This window comes from Mus pahari, chromosome 5, assembly GCF_900095145.1.
Source record: "Mus pahari chromosome 5, PAHARI_EIJ_v1.1, whole genome shotgun sequence".
Taxonomy (NCBI): domain Eukaryota; kingdom Metazoa; phylum Chordata; class Mammalia; order Rodentia; family Muridae; genus Mus; species Mus pahari.
Genome location: NC_034594.1, coordinates 41623902 through 41648379, shown reverse-complemented (window position 1 = coordinate 41648379; position 24478 = coordinate 41623902). Strand labels below are relative to the sequence as shown.

Genomic DNA, 24478 nt, shown 5'->3' with positions numbered 1-24478 from the left:
ACACACACACGTGCATGCATATATATATATATATATATATATATATATATATATATACAGAATGGTGGCAAAATTGTCCTTTCATTTCTTTTCTATGTCTTTTCCTAACAAGTGTACACAGATGTGAAGAGGAATGAATGTGGGTCACTGTGGAGCTGTGTCTTCTGCTTAAGATGATGAATGAACCATGCCCCATGTTGCAGTCCAGGTAGACACTGCTATTCTTACACCTTGCCTCAGGATTGCCATCTAATTGATATATTTAGTTTATCATCACTTAGACAAAAAAGACAAAAAACAAAACAACAATAAGGCCAATCAACCAACTAAACAAAGACCCCAGAGGCTTAGGCCATTTTAACAGTGAAAGCTTTTCATCCAACTTTCCACCCACTGAAATGGTCCTGAGTAGGAGCTGACTCAGTTTCCTTCAGTTGGTGTCAGTTCCTAACAACCTTTTATTAATTATTTGTGTTTTATGTTGTCATATACAGGATTCCAGGGTTGAGACTTGTCCAGCATGGTCCTGTATAGGCAAGCCAATGAAGTTAGCTGCTGCTGCTGCCGCAGAGCTGAAGGAAACAACACTGGGTGGGTGTAGTGAGCGCACAGAAGTATGAAACAATATAGCACTCTCCTATAGTGTCTTTCCGGGATAGTTTTATATATACATAGATTTTAAAGCATATCATACCTTTTGAAAATTAAGTTTAAGCCAGACAGTGGTGGCACATGCCTTTAATCCCAGCACTCAGGAGGCAGAGGCAGGCAAATTTCTGAGTTTGAGGCCAGCCTGGTCTACAGAGTGAGTTCCAGGACAGCAAGAGAGAAATCCTGTCTTGAAAAACCAAAAACCAACCAACCAACCAACCAACCAACCAACCAACCAACCAAAAAGAAAACTAACTGTAAAACATGACTTCACTTGAAACTTTAAAAGTTTTGTCAAAGGATTTTACAATCCAAAATAAAATGAACAAAATCTAGATAAACAGGTGAATGGAAGAAACCTACAAAGTGTGTGTAGCTCACATTCGTCTTCTCTAGCTTAACAAAGAACAGGGCAAGGAGAAAGAAAGTTTGGCTGAGCAAATTAATAATGATATGCACACACACACCCCTCCCAAGGAGCTTCTCACCCACAGCTACAGGAACTGAAAGATAAAATTATTACCTTCTAGGCTTAAATCAAACACAGCTTGAGGTTTAAGAATACATATCTGACATTTGGATGTGGATTAAGCGTTCAGGGTCACTCTGGGAAAACAAGTTTTTGTGGGCTTCAGGCCATGAAACCTTGGGAATTTCCTAGGCCTCCGTGAAATCCCCACTTCCTCAGAAGAAACGGTGGAGATGGTCTCTCCTCCCTGGGGACCATGGAGTGCTGTCAACCCACTGATTCTCAACAGCTGGATATCTAGGTCCTCCCCTTTGGATACCAAGGGAGTAAGTTGTAACAGATGACACATCTTTGAGGGGAAGTTAACAAAAGTCTAATGATTCAGTGCATGGACGGTAGCTTAGTATTTTGAGGCTTATATGCACATCAGGCAGTTAAAACTGTAATTTCTTACACACCAAGCCTTGTCTCCCACCTTCTCCTTCAATAGAAGAGTTTAGGAAAATAATAAAAGTGACAAAGTAAATATACTGAAAAAAAAAAAGGTCTTCAAGGGGAAGAACCTAAAAATTATGCATTAGATCTACTCCAGATGTCAAGAAGCAAAGCAATATATATGTGTATGTGTGTGTGTATATATATAACTTAGTCCTTACCTTAGTATCTATAAAGAGCACACATAACACACTATGTAACAGCATAGTTGAAGTACATTGTACTACAGCTATGTGACCATGGAGGAAGATCTTAATGATTCTTAATGATTGTATATAGTGTAGAATCTCACAATCTAATAAACAGGTAATTTCATTGGCAGGATAATGATATGATTATTGTTAAAACGACTAGGTCTACCGGACTAAGAACTTACTAATAACTTGTTTTGAGAGCATATAGGTGGATTTAATTTCTTTTACATCTGAATGTAAAACTCCTGACATCTTCTGAAGTTTTAAATATGCTTACAGCAACCACCCAATCAAAATAAATTCTTGAATCCAAAGAGCTGCATAAGAAGTAAGATATACATATGCTCCAAAGGACACTGGGTCCAAGATCTCACAACTCTCATTTTCCAGGATAGAAGGTGCTTTTTGGGTACACAGGTGTTCTCTGTTGACTTCTTGACCTCTGTGATTATGGAACTGTGAATAGTTAGTACTACCTTGGTCTACAGATCATTTCATTTGTTAAAAGATGTTTGGGTTCTTGAAAATCCTTGCTAGAGAATTACCAACCTCCTTTTCATCATGGAATAGAAAATAGTTACTAGACATCAAACTTTGGCCCTTGGCTGACTTTATGGGATCTCTCCAGTGACCAGCTCTTTTCTGATCAGTACATTCAATTGACCTTTCCTTTTTCTCCAGTAGGGCCATGCCTCTGTCTCTAGGGGGGAGAATTCAGAGCAAGATCTAATCCTCAGGGACTTCACAGTCCACTGGGGGAGATGTGACATAAACAAATAATGACAATAGAATGTGGCAGTTATCATGAGGAAGTATCATGGCATGTAACGAAGTTCTTGGGCAGCTCCACAGATGATGTGATTAACCACTTGGGGAGGTCAGGCCTTGCGGAGAGAAGGAGACATGGGCATGACTGGGAGGGTGGGTATGGAAAAGGAGGGAATGGAACATGCAAAGGGGGAGCTACAGGGAAGGAACACTGCTGGTCACAGCAGAGCAGGAATATAAGGAGAACTGTGGGAAATGAAGGATTTGAACAGCTCTTACTTAGTTGTCCTTCTGAATGGGACAGGGGGACTTTCAAGCAGCACAACAGCAGCGTCACAATAGAGTCTGCACCTAGGACATCCTGGAAGAAGGAACCTGCGAGATGAACCCTTGACCTATACAGTGTTTTCTTGCATTTTGTGATTTTTCTGCATATGTGTGTATGCATACAATTCAAACCTAACTTCTGGGCCACATCATCAGCAAAACTCAGCTTCTACTTCCGCCTGTCTCCCAAGTGATTGGATGCTGTACACTGAGGACCACAGAGGATTGAGACAATGGGAGGGGCAATGAAATGTTTAAGATTTTCTATAAGCAGAGCTCTTGTTTATCTGACACGAGCCGGTGATGATGGTTGACACACTATTAATACAGTGACAAATTTCTCATTAGGGGAAAGGTACTGGCTGCCAAATCACAGGTCAGAAAGTTAAAGCAACACAACACAAAACAAATGAAACCACTTTGTTAGAGATTGACAAGGACTTTTCTTTTCCATGGCATTTTAAAGGGAAAGCAGCCACAAGATCTTAATTAACAAATAGCTAGTGCCCCACTCAGGGGAGGAGATGGTGGTGCTGAAGATCTGCCAGGAAGGAGTGTGCAGCTTGCCACACAGATATGAAAAATGAATGAGTCAGCAGATACCAAAGGAGAAGGACAATTAGGCACTGTGCTGCCAACTATGGAACTCAGTAGCTCACAGTGAAATGAATACAAGGCATGCCTGCCTCAGCTTTTAGTAGTCTGTTGATCCAGTGACAGTAGCCAGTTTGTCCATAAACATGATGTCAGGTATAGCCTTTACCATCCATTATGGTGAAGTCATGTGAGGGGAACATGGAGTGAACCTATTATTTGTATACTCATATATACTCATGTATATTCATATATATGAATATATGTATTCATATGTACATATAGGAATATATTCACATAGTAATGTGTTTGCTTTGTTTTTATCATTGAGCAAAGCAGCTTTCCAATCTATCATCTATATGTGGTAATGACACTATATTTCTTCCCTAGCTAGTTCCAACAGTTTTATTAACCACCATCTTTTTTTGTCAACTCTCAATGTCTGTAGAAATGGGTGATTAGGAAGAATATGATAAAACAAACACAAAGAATGACTTTTTAAAAAAAATCTCATTTAAACCAACAATGTTATTTTCTTTTTCAACAAGCATTTTTCCCAGAGCTATAAATAATATCCCAATTAATTGACTTAAAGTTCACATTCTTTCTGCAGACCAGCCCCTTGTTTGGTAAAGTTACTAATAAGGTGGGGAAAAGGCCAAAAGGCAGGCCAGCCAGAGGAAACAGAAGAAGCACAAAGATGCAAATGATGAAGACAAGATGGAATGGACAGTTAGGAGTTAATGACCAAGGAAACGTTTCCCTAAAGGACCCACCATGTTACCAGAGAAATGACAGTTTTTAGAGGAAAAAGGACCAGGTCTTAATTTTCTGAGTGGATACACGTTAAAGAGCTAACAAGTGCACATATATCCAAAAGGAACTTTCAGGATGTCAGTTGCACATTGTGCTGTGCACTTTATTGTTAACTAATCCGAAAAAAAAAAAAAGCCACAACTTTTCTCTGTAGATAAAGATACAACATAGCCATTCAAATTCATTATTTGTTGGGAAACATCCATGATGAGAATGTAAACAGGAAGGCTGAGTTGGATGGCTCTGCATTATTTGGTGTACTGAATATTAGCATGGAAGAAGGAAGTAGCACACTTTATTAGAGGCTTCCTAGTCTACAATGAAATCATCTCTTATCCAAGTATAAATAAGCCCATTGCCTCCTAGCTCAGATTCTCTTCGAATTCCACATAAAATCTAAGCCACCGGGCTTAAATTGAATCACTGTGTTATTTCTTTTTATATTACTTGACTTACTTTAAAAGTTGAATCCTTATTGTATATCTAAGAGAGTTCTTAAATTTATAACCTGCCCCCCAAAAAGAATCATTTCCTCTTCCTCTGAGCAGCTTTTAAATACCACATCCAAAATATCTAGGGAATTGGAGAGAGAAGAGGGAGGGGTGGGAGAGGGGCTAAAGAAAGAGCTAATGGTCAAAATGCATCCTTATAATAAAATGAGTTTCCTAATGGATGCTCGCTACAGGAATAACATTAATTCAGTATTAGGACTTTCACTGGAAAAATATGAATGCAATTTATCTTTTTAACTGTCAGCTGCATTTCTAAAGCTCTGAAGTCTGTAGCTTCCAGGGGCCTTTTGTCTTTCTGCCATGGCAGGGATATCTTGGACAGCTGTAAGAGCTTTCTAAGCTATCTTTCTCAAAATCCATTAGCTAATTCAAGGAACCTAATTAGAGCTGCCATTTTGATGGAGCATACTGAATACTCAGTACAAACTAGTAACACCATCAATGTTTATTAGAAAATCACAAAGCCCAAAGTGCTCCCTTCCCTATGAATATTAATGGGGATACAGCAAACAAAATATTTATTAAAACACGTGCTTAATACCATCAAGGTTTACAGACAGACACTGAAAGCGAGACAGAAGCACACACTTGAATTGAAGGCCCTTGCCCGTGGACACACAATGGCCTGAGATTTAGACTTAAGCAGCACGTAATTATTATTTGTATACTCTCCCCCACTTGTCTCCCTGGGTTCTGCAACCTGGGATTCAGCGGCTCACAGCTGGGAGGACAGATGTAAGTCCAGAGAAGACTGACGGAGGGGGTGGAGGCAGCCTTAAAAAAAAAAAAAAAAGTAAAATAAAACCCCAGCCAGCTGCTGAGTGCCACAGATCCTCATCAGTGGAGAAATAAGTCTTGCTTCTCTATAAAGGCAACAGCTTGATGACGTCAGTGCTTTCCACGCTCATCCAAATGACAGTGTCATCCAAGTAGCTCTTATCTCTTTCTGCCCATAGGCTTGGGAAGGTGGAACTGCCTGGAGAGGTCAGTCCTACATTCCGTTGTTATGGTAATAAGGCATCTTCCACTACCCCTGGTCAGCTCAGGTACTGACCCCAGCTGTCCTGCAAAGGACAGAGACACTCTGCTCTCTTCTCTTAGGAGCCATAAAAAGCTCTTTGTGAAAGAAAGGCTTGTATTTGGGAGACACAATCCTCTCTCCAGCTAGTCTCTCTCTCTCTCTTCCTTCTCCCTTGACCAGACTTTTCAAAAGCAAACCTTAGCTGTGCCCTTTCATCATCTGTCATCTTAGCCTCACCATCTCGATTGGCAGCAAGCTGGTTGTATCTTTACAACTGTTAAAATGCCCTCCAGCCCCTCACTGACCTCTGCAGGCTAGATTTTAAAAAACAAACCCCTCCTCAGAGACTCTTCTACCCGGTATTTCTCTAGTCTCTGAACCCAGGCCTTCTGCTGTATGGGACTGGAGTCAGTTGGTCCCATGTGTCAGAATTCTCAATCTTACTTTAAGGTTAATGTGCTGACAATAGGTTTTAAGTCAGAAAGCAACATGGATAAAGTTAAAACTTTAGAAGACCATTTTGGATTTTCTTTGGAATACAGAATGGAGGGTGTTTTATTCAGTGAGAAAACCATTTCTCAAAGTCTGAGATACAGAATAGAATTAGGTGTACAATGGAGAAAGAAGAGGATGGGCCAAGTGGTACCCATAAGGATGGAGAGAAGCAGACTCACGTGCATTTGGTTCGAAGCACGAGGTTTGTCCCCAGCCCTTTCTTGGTGGAAATTTCTTTTCATTCTGCTCTGGAATTCTCACAGTTCTACTTGGCACTGATCTTATGGCTCTTTCCCTGCTTTCTGTGGTAGTGTAATCATTCACATGTTTTATAGATTTTTAATCTTTGTCTACCCCTCAGTAGTGGCTGAGGGCTACAAGGCGTTGGATCATTCGGATATCTTCTATAAAAGTTAGCACAGAGTCCCGCCTGAAATACTTTTACCTCATAAGTGTTTGTGGGAGTTGAAAACAAGCGAGCCATTTAAGACAGTGTGTAGTGACTTTGAAGCGGGGGGGGGGGGGGGGGGGGGGTTTTTGTTTTTGGGGGGGGGGGGGCGGGGGGGGGGGGGGGGGGGGGGGGGGGCGGTGACTTTGGTTTTAAGGATGAGGGAGGCTAGGTCCTGTGGTTGGGGGGGGTATATGTGAGAGACATAGAGGACCACAACTACTCAGTAGCATGTAGAGCACCAGCCTGAGGGTATTGTCCTTTTGTCACTATTTTTCATCCTTAGGTGCAAAAGCAGAACACTACGGTGCATACCTTAACAGCTTACTGCAAGTCATTCTGCCATCTCCACAGAGTGCACAGGTATTTCACTGTTTAGAGAAATTTTCTCTACAGTTTTTGAAGTTATCTCTGCTGTGACATGTTCTTATGGCCTGCTATCTTCAGGCAGCAATTACTATAACATTTTTGGTGCCATCAACTCCCATAAGAATGGTCTAGCCAAGCAGTAATGTGCTTTGCTTATTAATACTGTGGAATGCATGTGTGTGCTGAAATGATGTTATCGGAAACCTTTTCTGTGCTATGTCATACTAAATATAGCATGCGCAGGCCTTGATGAAACTGTCTGGAAACTGTGAGATTGTCCAAGTTCACAGCTATAGAAAAAGCAAGCTAGCAACACTGGCCGACCTTTATCTCAGAGTTAAATTTAGTCCCTCATCCTCATTAAGATCTCACTGCCAAACAGCACTCTACTCTGATTAATAAAGTTGTCTAATAAGCATATCACTTTCTAGCACTCTGCAGAGGTAGTTGAAGCCTCAGGCAGGGCTGGGGAGAGCTGCTGAATGGAAGTGTTAACTCCATATCCTGGAAAAGCAGAAGCAGACTCTATTGTTTGGTCAAGCTCAGCTCTGGGCAAAAAGAATGGGTTGTGATGTTAAGAAGAGGGTGTGCCTATCACCCTGAAGTCAGTCTGCAAGAAGTGTTTGAAAACCATGAAACCCACCCACCCGATGGGTGCTCTGGGTTAGTTTACAATCCAGCAGTCCATACTTTGAAGTAATTTGAATAGTATTTTAAGGAGAATTGGTTAGACAAATAGAGGAAGACTCAAAGGTTTTCAGAGCAACTGGGAAAGCCTCAACAAGACATCCAAGTGCTTGTGCGTTCGCTCTCTGGAGACCCTAGTTAGGAAAGCTGCAGAGGGTTGTAGAGCATGGAGATCTGGAAGGCCTGTGAAGGGCTCGGGGTAGTGAGCTGGGCTTCCCAGGCACAATCTCTTCTTCATGCTCTCTTGTTCCGGAATTCTCCTACCCTGCAAACACAGTTGGCCGCAGTCATGGTAATTCAGCGGCTAAGCTGGATACTGTTTCCTGGACTGTAATGCTCCATACTGAAATCATAGGAACCATAAAATTGAATTCTGTCCCCTTTGTTTCCCTAGACACAAAAATAAGAAGGAAGGCAAAAATCATGTGATTTCATTTCTGTTGTTTCTGTTTTCACAGAAAAGGAGTCCCCAGACAAGAAAAGACATCTGTTTACCTCTACACTAGCTTTTGTGCAGTATCCATTTTACTGCTTTGTTAAACCAGGGCCTCCAAATCTTCACAGGAGACACTTAGACATATCCCACAACTGTATCCTTCAGGGCAACTGAACATGAAAAGAGGATTTGTACAGTTGAGGTATGGCTCAAATTTTGTAGGAGACAGCCACTAGAATGGCAAAGGGAGAGAAGCTATAAAAAATTCAGCAGCCACGATCCTATACACACACATCCTCTGCTCTGTACCAAAGAGAATATTCACAGTTGCTATAAAATATACAAGTCAGAATCTGAGTTGGTGCACTTATCCACGCCTAAGAATCTGAGATAACTAATTACGCAATAACCCGGAGCACATTCCTCCTTGTACATAAAGGGAATCACAGTTAAAGAACCAAAGCAAATATTTGCTGAGTTCATGATCAAGACCTACATCAGGCTTCATGCTAAAGCTCAAAACCCTGCAATTTGAGCATCACAAAGCCAGAGGTATAGTTACTGGATTTTCTTTGAAGTGTGTTTTCACATAGATCCAAGTTGAAATCCACCCATAAATATAAGGAAATGCGAAAACAGCATTGCCACAAATAACAGATGTTTTCCTTACACTGCAAGCAAACCCAAGATAAAGGTTAATTTTTTTTCTTTTTTTTTTTTTTTTGTCCAAAACCAACCAACCAAACAAACAAACAAACTGAAACCCAAGAATGACAAACAACATGCTTAGGAGCTAAGCCTTCCAACAGGTGAAATTGCTGTTAATGTGTTCGATAAATTATTCCCATGTCTCATGGGAAAACCAGATGGTTCAGGTGGGAACCAACACTGTGTTTTGAAAGTCCTTTGTACATTGTATTTTTGGATATAAAAGATAATCTGAAATCTATCTATGCTTATGGAAAGAGAAAAGAAAAATAAAGAAAAGAACCATAGGAAGATGATCAGGCACGGGGAGGTGCCATAGAGAGAGGCGATGCTGAGGCTCGAGAAGGATCTGACAGACAGAACATCACAACTTTTCATCACTCTCACTGCTGCTGTTTATAGTTTCAAAGGGTAGCAGAAGCTCATGCATTGAGGATAGCGATGGAAAACAAATGGAATGAGAAGCCTACTTAATATGGCTTTACACGGTGGTTCTTTTAGAGGAAAAAATAAAACAATTAAAAAGAGAACTTCTCTCTTCTAGCTAGTGCATTTCTTAGGGAAAAATGTTAAATTGAGTCATTTGCAGTCAAAAAGAACCAATAGCAGATCCCCCTAGGTGTGCTGGTGGCTCACCTTCCATACACTGCAATGATGCAGGGTCTGGCTGAAGCGATAGCTAACTGGGGACTGTTCCTTCTGTCTTTTAGTTTAAATCCAATCCTTGGACATGAAACCTTTCAAAGACAAAGAGCTACATTAATTTAGTGATTCCAGAGTGTTTAATACATCTGCCACTGTCTGGTGGTTTTCTTCATTTTCAACCACTTGACAGCTACTGTGATCACAAGTTTCAGAGAATCTATTTCCCTGTGTAAAATTAACAGCAATAAAACAAGCTAAATGGAATATGACCAAATCAGAGAGCTCTCATATTGCAGGACTTCAAAGAATCCTAGAAGTACGGTGGTGCAGACTTGTTTTCTAATCATGAATGCAAACGCTGCTCTGAACCAGAGGTTTGTCACTTGCTACCAAGACAGATGTCAGGGACACTCATTTACAGATGTCAACAGAATTGCCCATCACCAAAGACAACACTCTCCATGCTCAAAGCATGGGACTTTTCTCTTCCCTTAAACGGCGAACATTTGTACGGAATATGGTAGGCTCTTCTTGATAATTTTTCCTTACTAATGGCTTTCCCATCCCTGTGTGTATTTTCAAGGGGGAAGGAAAGAAAAGGGCACCAAAAGCAGCCTTAAGTGCTTGGCAAATGATCTTCCTGAATCTGGACCTCATAAATCCTGTAAAATGTTATATTTCAACAATAGGCTGGAAAAGCTTTTCTCTGCAATGATGAAGCCCAGCTTCAAAATTTATGGTTTCATTTCAGAAATGGACTATAAAAAGAGACTGACTTAGCTGTCTATCAACTAAGCCTGACAATAGCAAATAAGGTGTGAGCTTTCAATGTCAAATAGATATTTAATATTAAAATTCTCAGATTAAACATTGCAAAGGGGTCTCCTGTGCAGCGCACACTGATGAGAAGGGTGATAGATGGAGGGTGGGTTGTCATAGCAATGTCCAGACCCTGAAGTGACATTTCTCTCAGTATCTACTTTTTTTTTTTAATACTCTGCTCAGAAGGATGCTATTCTATTGGAGGGAAGGGTGAGTCAATTAAACAAGATCTAAGCAGATCTGGCTTGGTTCAGCACATAAAAAGCCCAAGTGTGCCATCGCTCACTCTTTTTGTCAAGAAGGTTATGAAAGCCTGCATCCTAATACATCTTGATAAATTCACATAGATCTGCTGAATGGTGGCAAAGAGAAATTTACTCCAGAATCCAGTCTCCCTGATAATGGACCACTGAGGCAGAATAAGAACTTCCAGTGGTAACTATGAAAGGCATTAGTTTCTATCGTAACTCTTAACCCTACTGGTAAATTCAGAAGTTCATAGCAAAACAGCATGGTACTACCTTTGACCAATCAAATTAACGAAGTTTTACAGGTCAGAAAGTGGTAACCCTCACAAGTGGGGTTATGGAGGTACTCCTTGGCATGACTAGTTGAAACGTTTCTTCCTTTGTTGTTTTCTAGAAAATTGTTAGCAATATGTTTCAAGCTGTGTGGCAAAGTGTTTTAAATACATGCTTATCAGAGAATTTACAAAGGCTGTAGTACAATTATAGAAATGTCTTATACAATGTGAGAGTTTCAAGTGATTAGCACACACAATAGCGACAAAAGCCAGAAGGTAAAATTAGATAGATATAATTATTACATGGGTTAGTTTACACAAGAGTCTTCCTATCTCAGACACATGCATACATACATACATACCTACAAATGACATATTTGTATATATAGTGATATACATAGGAAAAGTATGATAGGTGAAAATATTCTAAAATGTAAGCATTTACCAACTCATGAAGTAATTCTTGATTTTGATTCTCTTCCTGCTTTAATTTGTTTATTAAATTTGTTTTCAACTAAGAAAAAAATGAGAAAAAAGTATAATAAGGGGACACAGTATTATAACAGGCCTATGATCTCAGTACCCAGGGTGTTAAGGCAGGAGGATTAAGAGTTCAAGTTCAAGAGGGCTACATAGCAAGCCTCTTTCAATCTATTGTTAAATAACAAAACATGCCCATGTGCATATCATTAGAGCTGGCTAGGCTAAGGTAGAAATGTGGCATTTGTTAAGTGGTCCTCTGAAAGATTTTTCTTCTGCTAGATTCAGTCCCCTGTTTTCTCCTATTACCAGATTGTGGTATAAATGAAACAGAACGCTCAGATGAGCACATTTTGTAAGTTATAAACAAAGCTGTACATGTAAATTACTTTCAATCTAACACCTCGAGAAAATTACATCATGGAAAAGTTAAGGGAGGTGGAAGGTTAAGTTTACAAATGTGACATTTGGTATCTCGGGGTGGAAATCACTTAAATTTTAACAAAGAAGAACATATGAGGCTGGACCTCAACTTGTAAACAAGATCAGCATAGAAGCGAATATCATGACACACTCAGGAAAGGAGTCAGTGCCCACTACTTTCCTCCTGATTTTTATTCCCAACAGTGTACAATATCACCCACATTAATGAGTGAAACGTGCCCGACTGTCAGGCAGCAGAAAACCAGGAGCAGATAAACAATTTGCTATTGTAAAATTCACTAATGGAGCTTAATAAGGGAGTGAACATTTAGACACAACAGGGCTGAGACAAGATGTGACAGCTTCCATAACACAGAATCTCATTACTTTGTGCGTTGTCTGAGTCATAAATAGAATTTTAAGTTTACTTGTGTTTCTCATAACTGATACACTAAGAATTAAGTTGTGGTTTGGAAAGCAGAAGACTGCATGGGGTAATGTGCTAAATTTGTGGAAGTGACCCCTCTTCATCAATGGGAGAAGAGGCTTAATGGTTGACAATGATGATGGTTGACAGCTACAGTGGGGGACAGCAGGGAAATAATATGGTAGGGAAATTGCATGGGCTACATGAGAGAATTCCTAACCCAGAGCTCAAGCCTCTGAGCTTCAAAGGAGTTTCTGATATGTAGTTGTAAAATACTATATGATTACAATATAATAATAAAGCCGGCCATCCCAAGCTTTTACCAGCAATAGACCATGTCTGTTTTTGGTTTTGGTCATTATTTTTACTTTTTCTTTCTTTCTTATTTTTCTCCCCTGACCTAGGTTATCAGTTATCAATACCTCTGCCATCCAATTAGCTACTGGTTTTTCTAATCATTTCTGTCCCCTTTGTTCCATGGGCACCACTTTTGCATTCTTAGGCTGAGGTGGAGAAATAGTACCTGCTTTCCAACCCTGTTATCCACCCTGATAGCCATGTAGCATTCTGCAGAAGCTGGCAGCTGTGAGCACCATTCTGGTCCTCTGGGCATACTGCTTTGTCCTAATTGGTTTCTGCTTCTGGGAGTTAAACACCAAATAAAATTAAAAAGAGAACATTCTTTCTTGGGAATGAGATATCTTAAGAGAGAAAATACACAGAAGCCAACAGGACTCCTTAGCTCCTACCTTGAAATATGTATCACCTGGCCATCTTTTAAAGTCAGTAAACAGAAAGTGTACATGTGTGTGCACATGTGTGTATGGAAGTGCATGCATGTGTGCATTTGTATATGTGCATGTGCATGCATGTATGTGTGTGAGCATATGTGTACATTTGTGAGTGCATATGTGTATGTGGGGGTGGGTGGGGCTTGGTGAGTGTGGGTGGGTGTCTGTGTAATTCTAGAGACAGTTCAGGGTTGCTTTCTTAACTTTCCATGACTTCATGTGTTGAGTAGATAACACAAATTCATGTGGCTTTACTAACCTGAGCTTCAGAGAATAACAATCTACATTAATCTTTTTACAGTTTTCTAAAACCAGCACAGAAAAAAGAAATCCAATTCCAAGATGGTGAAAGCATTGCTGGGTACAGAGGTGTCTGAGTTGGACAAAGGAGCCCTGACATCCAGCAGCCTTGCTCCCTCTGTTCCCATCAGGCAGAATGACGGTCCCCCTTCTCCAGGACAGTGCGTCACTGTATTAGCGATGCTTTTGCAAAGAGGGGTTGGCAACAATAGAGTATCTCCTGCCTGCTAAACAGAAAGTGACAACTCCATTTGAAAGCTGTCCCTAGGTGCATTTTGTGTGTAGAAATTATCCGTGACAGTCCCAATCAAAATAGTTTCATGTCACATGGCACATGAATGGGCAATACAAAACACTGCTTCGAATGTGGTTTTGTCCAGTTAATAGGTATTTTTTAGTGAGTTTCTCATGCTATTATTTTTTAAATATAGAAAATAAAGGTGGGTTTTCATTGGTAATGTCTTTTTTTTTTTCTTCTCCTGAGACTGCCTACACTGGGTTGAAGCTCTTATAATTCTTTTTCCTCAGCCTTCCAAATTCTTAGATTGCAGGTGTGAGTTAAACATTGCTTAGACAAACCAATGGTTTTAAGTTAAAAACATGCATACAGTAACTTAAAAAGAGATGGAAATATCAATCTAAAAAGAGAAGCTCTGCTCACAGAAAACTGACTGGAAATAGGTAGACCAGTAGTCTGACCATGGAGTCATGGATAAACCTGAGATTTTCTTGTGGTTCCTAATATTCGGAACTCACTTTGACAACCAACTCTGACATGGATTGACCTATAAAGACAAAGCTGAGTACCGTTTATGGTGTTTGAATTAAAGGAGGTGAACGAGGACACAATTCGAAGCTTGTCAAATGTCAGACTACAAGGATCAATTCTCCCTCCTGATGGCTGATACACATCGGTCCTGGGATTGAAAAGTCGCAACAGACTGTTTGAAAGAATTCTTTCATGGCTACCTGTCTATCATAGGCCATGGTGTAATTTCAGAGTTTTCTGTTGCCCTGCTATAAACTATATACAACTTTTCATAATGTCAGCTGTAAACTCAAATTATATTTTTTTCCTTACCCCATAGCACACAAAGGCTCCTGTAAATAAACTCCTAGAGGGTAGGGGACAAAGGCAGGGGACATGTCTGTCTGAAAATTCATTGTATTTTAATAGATGCTCACCAGGTTCTAGACTGGAGAGCCTGGGAGAGGAATAGGACCTCCCTGAAAAGAGCCACAAAGATTGTCTATATTTCTTTATCTCACAATTCTTGTCCTTACTTGATAGGTTTTGACATTACTATCACATGAAAGAATTGTCCTTTAATCTTTTTTAAAAAAATACATTTCTCTAAAAGCAAATGAAATCCATATTAGTGTAACTTCTGATATTCATTAGAATAAGGCACAAAATCGCAGCCCAAACCATGCATGTATCTGTACACATATATGTACATACACACCTCCCAAAGCCTCTGAGAAATCTTATCACCCAGGTTTCACACAGAGAAGATGACAGACATCAACGAAAGATATTTTCATGTATGAATTTGTGGAGATTTTTGGGCAAATGTCCTAATTTTAGACGGCTAAGGTGAGGGATAAAGCCACCTGCTGTGGTGAGCACAGGTAATTTTGGTGTGAACACATGGGTACGAGAGTTCTCAAAGGAATCAGCACAGAGGTGTGAAGACAGTCATAAAAGTGAAGCTCACTGAGCACTGGAGGGGATTTGGAGATGGCAATGATATTAAACATCTACTGAAAAAAAACAAAACAAAACAAAACAAAAAACAAGTTGAAGGTACTTTGAAAAGAAGGATGGGAGGATAGACCACTGCTGGGTGGGGATGCTTTGACACCATAAAGCACCAGAAGAAAGGCAGAGCAACCTGAACTTGTATTTTGCTTCCATTAAAGAATTGTAGAACCATATAATTTCGGAGCTGGAAGAAATTCTGGAGTCACTTAGTCACACCCCTCTGTCTTGGTGGACAAGGGACGATGCAGAGATACATTAAGTGACTCATCTGACATCTCTGTCAAGGGAAGACAGAAGAGAGGCAGGAAAGAATAGTGAGCGAAGGAAAAACACACAGCCCAATGCACTTTAAAGCCATCTGTGTCACTGGGGCTTCCACATGACATCCAGGGTGCTGAGAGCTGAAAGGCATGGCCCGCGAAGCTCAGACAGCGGTACTGGGAAATTATAGATATATGCCCAGATGTTGCAGAAGAGCAAGTGACAGTCAAAACTTTAAAATGAAGAAACCAAACTATAGAAAAATCTAAAGGACACTATGCTTAATGCTTATGGCAAATCCAAATTCTCTTGAAGGTGGTGGTGGAGGTAGTGGCTTTGAGATGGTTAGCAGGAATTGGTAACAAATACAAAGTGTGGGAATAAGATCTAGAAGATACAATTGCTAAGAGAAGCAGTTTCTTTTGATGCATCATCAGACCTGACTGAGTGTAGCTTTTGAACAGTTAAATACTAACTTTATTCCTTAGGAGGCCTTTGAAGCACAGCTTTGATGGAGGAACTGTTACCTGCTGTGACCTTGGGAAGTCCTTCATCTAGAAGAACTTGGACAGGAAGTGTTTTCTGGCAGAAGAGAAATGGGATATGTTGCCTCAATACTGAGAATCCCGAGTAACTAACCCCTGGGATTACTGACATGAAGAATAAGCAAATGAGAGCCCAGGCAACTGGCAAGAAATTAGGTTAGCTGGGAGGAAATGGCTAGTTTAAAGGCAGCAGGGGGTAACATCTTGACATTAGTGCAGCTAAGAGTGGAGTTGTTTGGCTTCTCTTCCACCCAATATATTGAGTTATTGAATATCTAATTTAAGAATTGTACTAGGACCAGAAGTAAGGTACAGTGCTTGCTGGGAAATTTGAGCAGAAGCGAGTAACAGTTGATTCTAATCATCATGATGATCCTTCTCTGGTTGAAGTCACCGTTACCATCCCAGATGGGCAGTACATCAGAACCGGGCCCTGAGTAACATAGGAACTCAACCCACAGAGAGCAGACACAGGGGAAACATGGCACCACAGAATGTGTAAGAGCAACAGTCTTGAGTTGTACTGTAAAAGTTGACATCATAATAAATTGAGAGACTAGCAGGAGTTTGAGCATAAGAACGAGGAGAAATATACTTTGAGAAGCATTTTAACGAAGAATTTCATGCAGGAAATGGGTTATATTCCCTACTGCAATCATCGTAGTGGTCAAATGGAAGGAACCCAGCCCAGATTCATTCAGCCTGGCCAAGGGGAAGCACGGTGGACCAGAAAAACTTTCAGGGGAACGTTAGAGCCAACCTTGAGAGCTACCTCATGCTCACTGGAATGCACACACAGGAGGGCGTTAACTACTTTCAACCCTGGTCCTTATAAGTAGATAGGGAGACAGGAATCTCAAGTCCACCTTGCCTCCCTGGAGTTTCATATGGTGATGCTTCCTACAAAAAACAACAGTAGTAATATGGAAAATAAACTCAAACCTAGAAAAGTGAATTCTGTGTCTGTTTATTTTTTAACTTCTGCACATCTTGAGAAGGTGATCAATTTACTTGGGTCTAGATCTATGGAAGAAAGAAACGTCTATACAAGGCACCTCCCTCTCTACAGAAGGATGTATTATCTACTGCTAAGGAGATAGAGGTCTCCAGCTAAATGAGAATCACATTGGTATTCTAATTAGTCACGTGTGGTGTATGCACATAGTTGTCATGTCTTCAGATGCAAAGACTTGCACGTACTTCGTCCTGGAAAGACCATCCTTTTCCCTGTGTCCCAAGTAAGGAAAAGCTAGATCCTTTGTTCTGTCAAACACCCCCCCCCCCCCGCCCCAGCAAAGCAAAGATCCAGCTGGGATAAAGTCAGACCTGGGCCTGTGGTAGTTCAGCCCATTTTAGGTTGCCTCTCTGTGCAGTGGCTGGCACTTGCTGTGGGGGCACTTCTCTTTAAAGGGACATGGTAGGGCTGGGAATTACCTACTTCCTGGAATCAGAATGAGTCCTTAGATGTGATATAGGTCTAAAACACATACTAGGTTTTGTGACCCCAACATGTAAATATGAATGTAAAAATGAATGTAAGATAGTCTTGAAACAGTTTTGAATATATCTTGAAAATATATTGGTTTAGATAAAATATATTAAAAAATTACTCAGCTTTTTTTTTTTTTTTTAAAGAGAGAGTATTAAAGTGTTAAATTACAAATGTGGTTTCTGTTGTATTTCAAGTGAGGCCTGATCTGGGGGGCAGACAACCTCACAGTCTGAGTGGACTGACTCTGATGTAGTCTGAATGTTTCATCCACAGTGAGGAGCAAGTCTCACTAACTGTAGCTCATTGGTGATAATCAGCACATTGATCTGCAGTCTCAGCCACACAGAAGAAAAGCAAAACCCCCAAAGCATCATGTGCTCTCTTCTCATGGGGTAACCAATGGTTTTAGTGGTGGTGTTTTGTTGCTGCTTAAGAAGGAACCAAATATTTCAGTCCACAACATTGGCATTTAATGAAACCTATGGGAAATGAATAGCTTAGACAGAGGCCCTGTGGTCATTTCGAATGTAAGTCAATGAGAATGATACCATTTGGGCTGGAGAGATGGCTCAGCCGTTAAAGGCTAGGCTCACAACCAAAATTATAAGAGATTGATGCTATTTATTGGAGAAGTCGTGTTAGCTAAATCAAGTGATGCAGTAAACAGAGCCAGCGAGAGCTTCATTTGAATGGGGTATGATGGAAAAAGAGATGCATTATATTGATAAAACTTCTCTGGGCAGGCGTCTAGAAGTTTGGGAAAGAAATTCAAACTTATACCTGTCCAACTGTGGAGACAGAGCACGTTTGCTGAGGTGCAAGAGCCTTCTCGATGCAGCCTGGGGTCAGTGTAGACACTCATACAGATGGCCAGCAGTAAATACAAAGACACAAGAGAAGGCTCGCCCCCTATGCCCTTTCAGGAAGCCTCACCGACAGCCCCAGGAACATCGGAGTTTGTACTGACATGAGGTTGCTCGCCATCTCCTTGACAGGAGGGAATGACAGCTGACACTTGGAAGGTTAGAACTAAGTTTGCTGCATATTTATTTTGACTGGTTTTGAAAATCAGTATCAGCTAAGGTTTGCCTTACATTGGTTGCACCCCCGGGGCAGCAATGTCACCTGGTGACATTGCAGAACTCAGGCAGGCCTGGAATCACAATCTTGGAGGATGGGGGGGGGGGAACAATCCCCAGGTGGTCTGAATCCATCAGGTGGAAAAAAGAAGCTCCCTGGGTAGCTAAGCACCATCCTTGGAAGCAGACTTCCCTGTTCTAGCTGCTCAAGTCCTGTGTGGAAAACCCCACGGAGGCCCACCACCTTCTGCCCCCCTCTTGGCTCACAGAAAGAGCATGGGGTGCAGGGATGCCGGCTGGAGGCAGTTTTCAACTGTCACTGGTCAATTAATGCAGCTTTTAGCTGCAATTATTGGACATCCCCCTCCCTGGATGCTTCTGGGATTGGTAGGCAGGAGGGATTGCTCCCAGCCTTCGAGAGGCAGGTTTCCTTTCTCTAAGAAGTACCTATTTTCTTTCCCTTCGCATCATTCTATTTTTACGAGAATGGAAAAGCTTTGAATTATCAGTTTTTCTAAAGTGAACCTTGACTGCATCTCTGAAAGCAGGATGTATTTGCCACTCGGCTGCCCGTAATTGTAGCAAGAGCTGACCTGGGGGATATTAAGCAGCAGAGTGCTATTACTTTACACAAGGAAAGGGTTTGTGTGTGTGTGTGTGTGTGTATGTGTGTGAGTGTGTCTGTGTGGGTTTTTTTTTCCCCCTGGGGGAGGAGTTCTTTATACACCGGGAAGAAAAGAATCCAGATAATAAGACCGAATTTTAAAAAAGAAAAGTAATTTTTCAAAAGACCTCAAAAATCCATGTGGTGCAGTGGTTAAGTGCTGAGGCTCTGAAGTCGGTATTACTGGGTAGAGTCTGCTCTGCCTATGACACTGGGGCAGCCCCCCGCCCTCTGCCTCCCACCTTCCTCATTTGCATCTTTAGGCTTAGCTGGCAAAGGTGATTGTGAGCAAGCATGAGGATCCGAGTTCAACTTCTGGAACCCACACAGTGGAAGGAAAGAACTGTAAGTGAGACACGATGAACCCAGAGCAGACGGGTGTGGCCTTGTCCACTGCTCCCGGCTTTTGACTGGTTTCATGCCTCGTGGTTATTTCACCGGTTGAACAAACCCAAAAATGGTTGGAGAAATGGAAACGAATCAACTTCTTAGCTAGGAGGGAGTTAAAGTCTGGTGCAGGCTCTGTCAGGGGAAGAACCAGGATTTCCATTGCTAGGGAACTTTTGAACAGGACACGATTAGCTGCCTGGGCTGGGTGACTTGGGTTTTATGCTTAGACACAGGGAACTGGCCTGAACAAAGTTAAAAAGTTAAGTATACCTTAATGCTAATGCTTTGGCATTGGGCAGAACCAACATCCTTGCAGTTTAGAGGCAAGTAGACTTTGGATTCTCCCACCCTGAGATTGATTTCTCATTCCACTCTCTGGCTGTCTGCAGTTGTATTTCTGCCTCTCCCCCACTAGGCTGTGTTACCTCTGAGGCTGGGACACAGACATTGCACAGGAGGCATTCATGGGTCAGTACAGAGTACTTTGCTGGATGGATGAATGGATGGAGGAGTATTTAAAGGAGCCTTTGATGTCCTAATCAGCAACCTCTAAGTGACTCATTATTCATTTGTCCAATATTTATTGAGTTAAGCTATGACAAGTAATTTTTAAAAAAATATATATTTTTTTTTACAGCATCTTCTATGAGCACAGCATAGCACTGAATACAAAGGAAAATGGATCCCCAATGAATCAGCCTAGGGTAGAGCCAGACACATAAAACCCATGTTCCTAGCACCAAGAGTTGGAGACTTAAGAAGGACCAGCTTGGGCTGAAAACAATACAGGGCAATTCCGTGTCTGTTGCCAGCATTATAGAGGCTTCTTATAGATCCCATGGGTTCTGCCTACTCTAACTCAGCATGTGCGGCATGCAGGTAGGAAACAAAATATGCCTGGTTACCTGCCACGAAGGTTTCAGTGAAGACTCCCTCAATAAAAACCCTTTCTAGTCTATTTTCCTACATGGCAGCTTTTCCTCCAAAGGACTGTCCCTGAGGCTACTGCCACAGCTCTGCTGAGTGTGAGCAGGCTGAGCTTCTCTCCTGATGAAGTCCACTTCTTTAAAATGTTCTTGGTACACACAAAGGCCATCGCTATCAGGATTTCTGTTTCAGTGTGCAAGTGACTGGCCTATAAACATATTTTTTTTAACAGCTTTTCTTCAGTAACTCTGACTGTTTAATTAATCTTCAGCCATTAACCATTCATTTAAAATGCCACTTACAAAATCTTAATTCTGCACATTATCAGCTGGTTCACAAATAGCTAACCACGAGCAGAAGTGTAATGATCTCGCTCCCCCGCTCCTAGCGCTCACCAAGCTTATAGCCAATTTTGGCTTCTTAATTAACCATATGCATATTAGCATTTAAAATTAAACTACAGCTTTTTTTTTTTTTTTAAAGAATTAATGTGCGGCAAAATGTTAACTCACATTATTCTCCCTTTTCAAAGGTCTCCAAAGAGTGTCTGGCTGGCCATGGCCATTCGGGCTGCCCAGTGATGACACAAATAGAATTGTCCCTTGCCTCAGTCGAGTATTCCCAAATGAATTCCTTCTTTCTTATTTTTTATTTATGTGTTAGTCTATGTTTCTGGGTGAGGGTGGAGGTAAGGTGTGGGAATTGGGGGATGGGGTGAGGGTGGGGGACTACTGAGGAGCAGAAGAGTATGTCCAATCTACAGGAGCTGCAGTTACAGGTGGTTGTGAGCCTCCGGACATGGGTACTGGGATCTGAATTCTGCTCTTCTAGAAGAGCAGCTGATACTCACAACCACTGAGCTATGTTTCTGGTTCCAGGGGACTTCATAAAACTGGAAATTTCTGTATACCAAAGGGAATTGGTCAAATAAAGAAGAAACCCACAGAGTGAGACAGAGTCTTTGCCAGGGTATATATATATATATATATATATATATATATATATATATATATATATATGTATGATAGAGGATTAATACCCAGAATATGCAACATATCAGGAAAATAAAAGTCTCATTTAAGAAATGAGCTATGACTCTTCATAGAGTTCTCAAAATGAATTAAAAACAGCTACGAAATATCTTAAACAGTGTTCATTCTCTTTGGCAATTAAGGAAATGAAAATTACAATACTTTTGGATTCCATCTTACCCCAGTTAGAATGTCTAAGATCAAGGATGTGGGGGAGGGGACTTCTCATTTACTGTTGATGGAATTGAAAACTGGTGCAGTCATTATGGAGTTAATTGTAGAGAATCTTCACAAGGCTAAAGGGAGGTCTACCATATGACCCACTGTTACCACTCATTACCATGTGCCCAAAGGACTTGACATCCTGCTCCACAGATACTTGCTCAGTCACCGTGACTGCCACTCTTCTCACAATAGAAAACGGAGACAACCTAAATATCCTACAACGAATGAATGGATAACCAAGAAATGTGATCATATACATAAAAAAAATTCTCTTTAGCGGTAAAGAAAATGAAATCAGGAAATTTGCAGGCTAACGGATAGAAGTAGGAAATACACTGAGTGTTGTAACCAGACCCAGATAGACAAACTCTGCATGTTCTCTCTTATTTGTGGAAACTAGCTCAGAATCCTTAGAGTGAATAAGATAACTTAAAGTAAGCACAGAATCTAGGAAAGCAGGGAAGGACCAAGAGGGGTGGTATTCTAGAGAGGGGAGAGAGGGACACGAGTGCTGGGAGACACACATGGGGAAGGCATCTAATGGCGAGAGGGAAGGGCAGGTAGAGCAGAGGCAGTGAAGGAAGGATCACTAAACATACTTGAAAAGGCAACAGGGAATCGTGTGTTTTATAAGTTTACTGTAAAATACATTTTAAACATATGTGTATAAATAAATATATACATTGAGCAGAGAAAAAAAGAGATATAACACCAAGGATATTTGAAAATGCCATAGGTTAATATATTATTTTATAAGCTTACTTAAAAATACAATGGTGTGTGTGTGTGTGTGTGTGTGTGTGTGTGTTGATGAGTTATGTCATACATGGTAATAATGTTCCACCTAAGAGCTAGGAACTATGTAACAAAAGCCCAAGCTAGGCATGGAAAACCCCCCTTTGAGTTGTTGGGCAGGGAATCCAATAGACCCAAACCATTGCCTTTGGTTTTCTTCCAGAACTTGAAAATAAGACCTTCTTTCTGATGACACCACACTCTTTAAACCTAGCCAACTCCCCAGAGCACATTTACTCATGTAAGGAAGGTCACAGACCTTAGAGGAGAACAAACTGCTACCATTTTCCCAAACCAATGGGATTTCTAACTGTATTCTAAATACTTATTCTTATTCCCATAGATAAGTGAAGCCCTCACCTTTCATCAAAGGAGCTTCTTTTGTAGCAGACAGAAACCATTACAATAAAGCCAAACTAGTCAAATGTAGAGAACAAATGACCTTAGGATGGCCACCTCCATTGGTAGATCCATAGTACAATGCTGTCTGAACCCATTGCTCAAATGTTCTTGTTTTTACATTTAAAAGCAAGAGTTATTCTTTGTTTTGTTTGTTTGGATAATAGTTATGGGTAAATCCAGGGTCTTGTGTATGTAGACAAATGCTCTACTATTAAGCTACATATTGAGGACACATGGAAAAAATCATTTTTAGTGAATTATCTTTATTAGGTCATTTCAAATCAAATCAAGGGGGTGGTGGCAAAGTAGTATATTCTGAGCCCACCCTCCAAAAACATTATCAACTAATATTGAGATTATGTTTTTTTTTTCCAAGTAGAACTCTTATTATTACGCCTACTGGGAAGTTAACATTTCAGGTGTGATTTGGGGCCAAAGTCCAAAGTAAAACTTAGACACAGACTGCTCACTTTCAGTCATCACAATACACAGAAGACTCTATAACATGAGTTCTGATGTGGGTTACATTTAGAATATAATACATTTCTTGTACCAGAACCAGTCTGATGCTCTAAGGACTGTGAGTCTTTGCTTAACTTAATAGGGCACAGTGAGATACCTCCAGATTGCATGTGTATATTGGGGAGAACTATATCGTCTCTGTATCTTTCCTCCTTCCTTTTTTTTTTTTTTTTTTGTTTGGGGGAAGGACTGAGGATTAGACCTAGGACCTCACACATGTGAGGTAAGAACTCTACCATTGAATTATATATTTAGCAAGCATTATGGTGAACTTAGAAATACTTTTTTGAGTGTGGAGCAGAGACTGAAGGAAAGGCCATCCAGAGACTGTCCCACCTGGGGATCCATCCCATATATGAACACCAAACCCAAACCCTACTGTGGATGCCGAGAAGTGCTTGCTGACAGGAGCCTGATATAGCTGTCTCCTGAGAGGTTCTCCCAGAGCCTGACAAATACAGAGGCAGATGCTTGCACCCAGCCATTGAACTGAGCTCAGGGTCCCCAAAGGAGGAGCTAGAGAAAGGACTGAAAGAGCTGAAGGGGTTTGCAACCCCATAGGAAGAACAACAATATCAACCAACCAGACACCCCAGAGCTCGCAGGGACTAAACCACCAACCAACGAGTACATATGGAGGGACCCATGACTCCAGCCACATATGCAGCAGAGGATGGCCTTGTCTGGCATCAATGGGGGGAGAGGCCCTTGGTCCTGTGAAGTTCAGTGTACTAGTATAGGGGAATGCCAGGGCAGGGAGGCAGGGGTGGGAGGGTGGGGGAACAGCCTCATAGAAGCAGGGGGAGGGGAGATGGGATAAGAGGTTTGTCAGAGAAAGGGGATAACATTTGAAGTGTAAATAAAAAATATCCAATAAAAAGTTCTGACAAACAAAAAGAAAAGAAAAGAAGAGAAGAGAAAAGAAAAGAAAAGAAGAGAAAAGAAAAGAAAAGAAGAGAAGAGAAGAGAAGAGAAAAGA

The 24478-nt window shown here is 41.0% G+C and overlaps 1 protein-coding gene across 1 annotated transcript in view; it reads right to left on the bottom strand.

Annotated features, from left to right (window-relative positions):
* Pard3b (par-3 family cell polarity regulator beta) overlaps positions 1–24478 on the bottom strand; it is a 976275-nt gene that overhangs the window by 111750 nt on the left and 840047 nt on the right. The gene's annotated exons all lie outside the window — the stretch shown is intronic.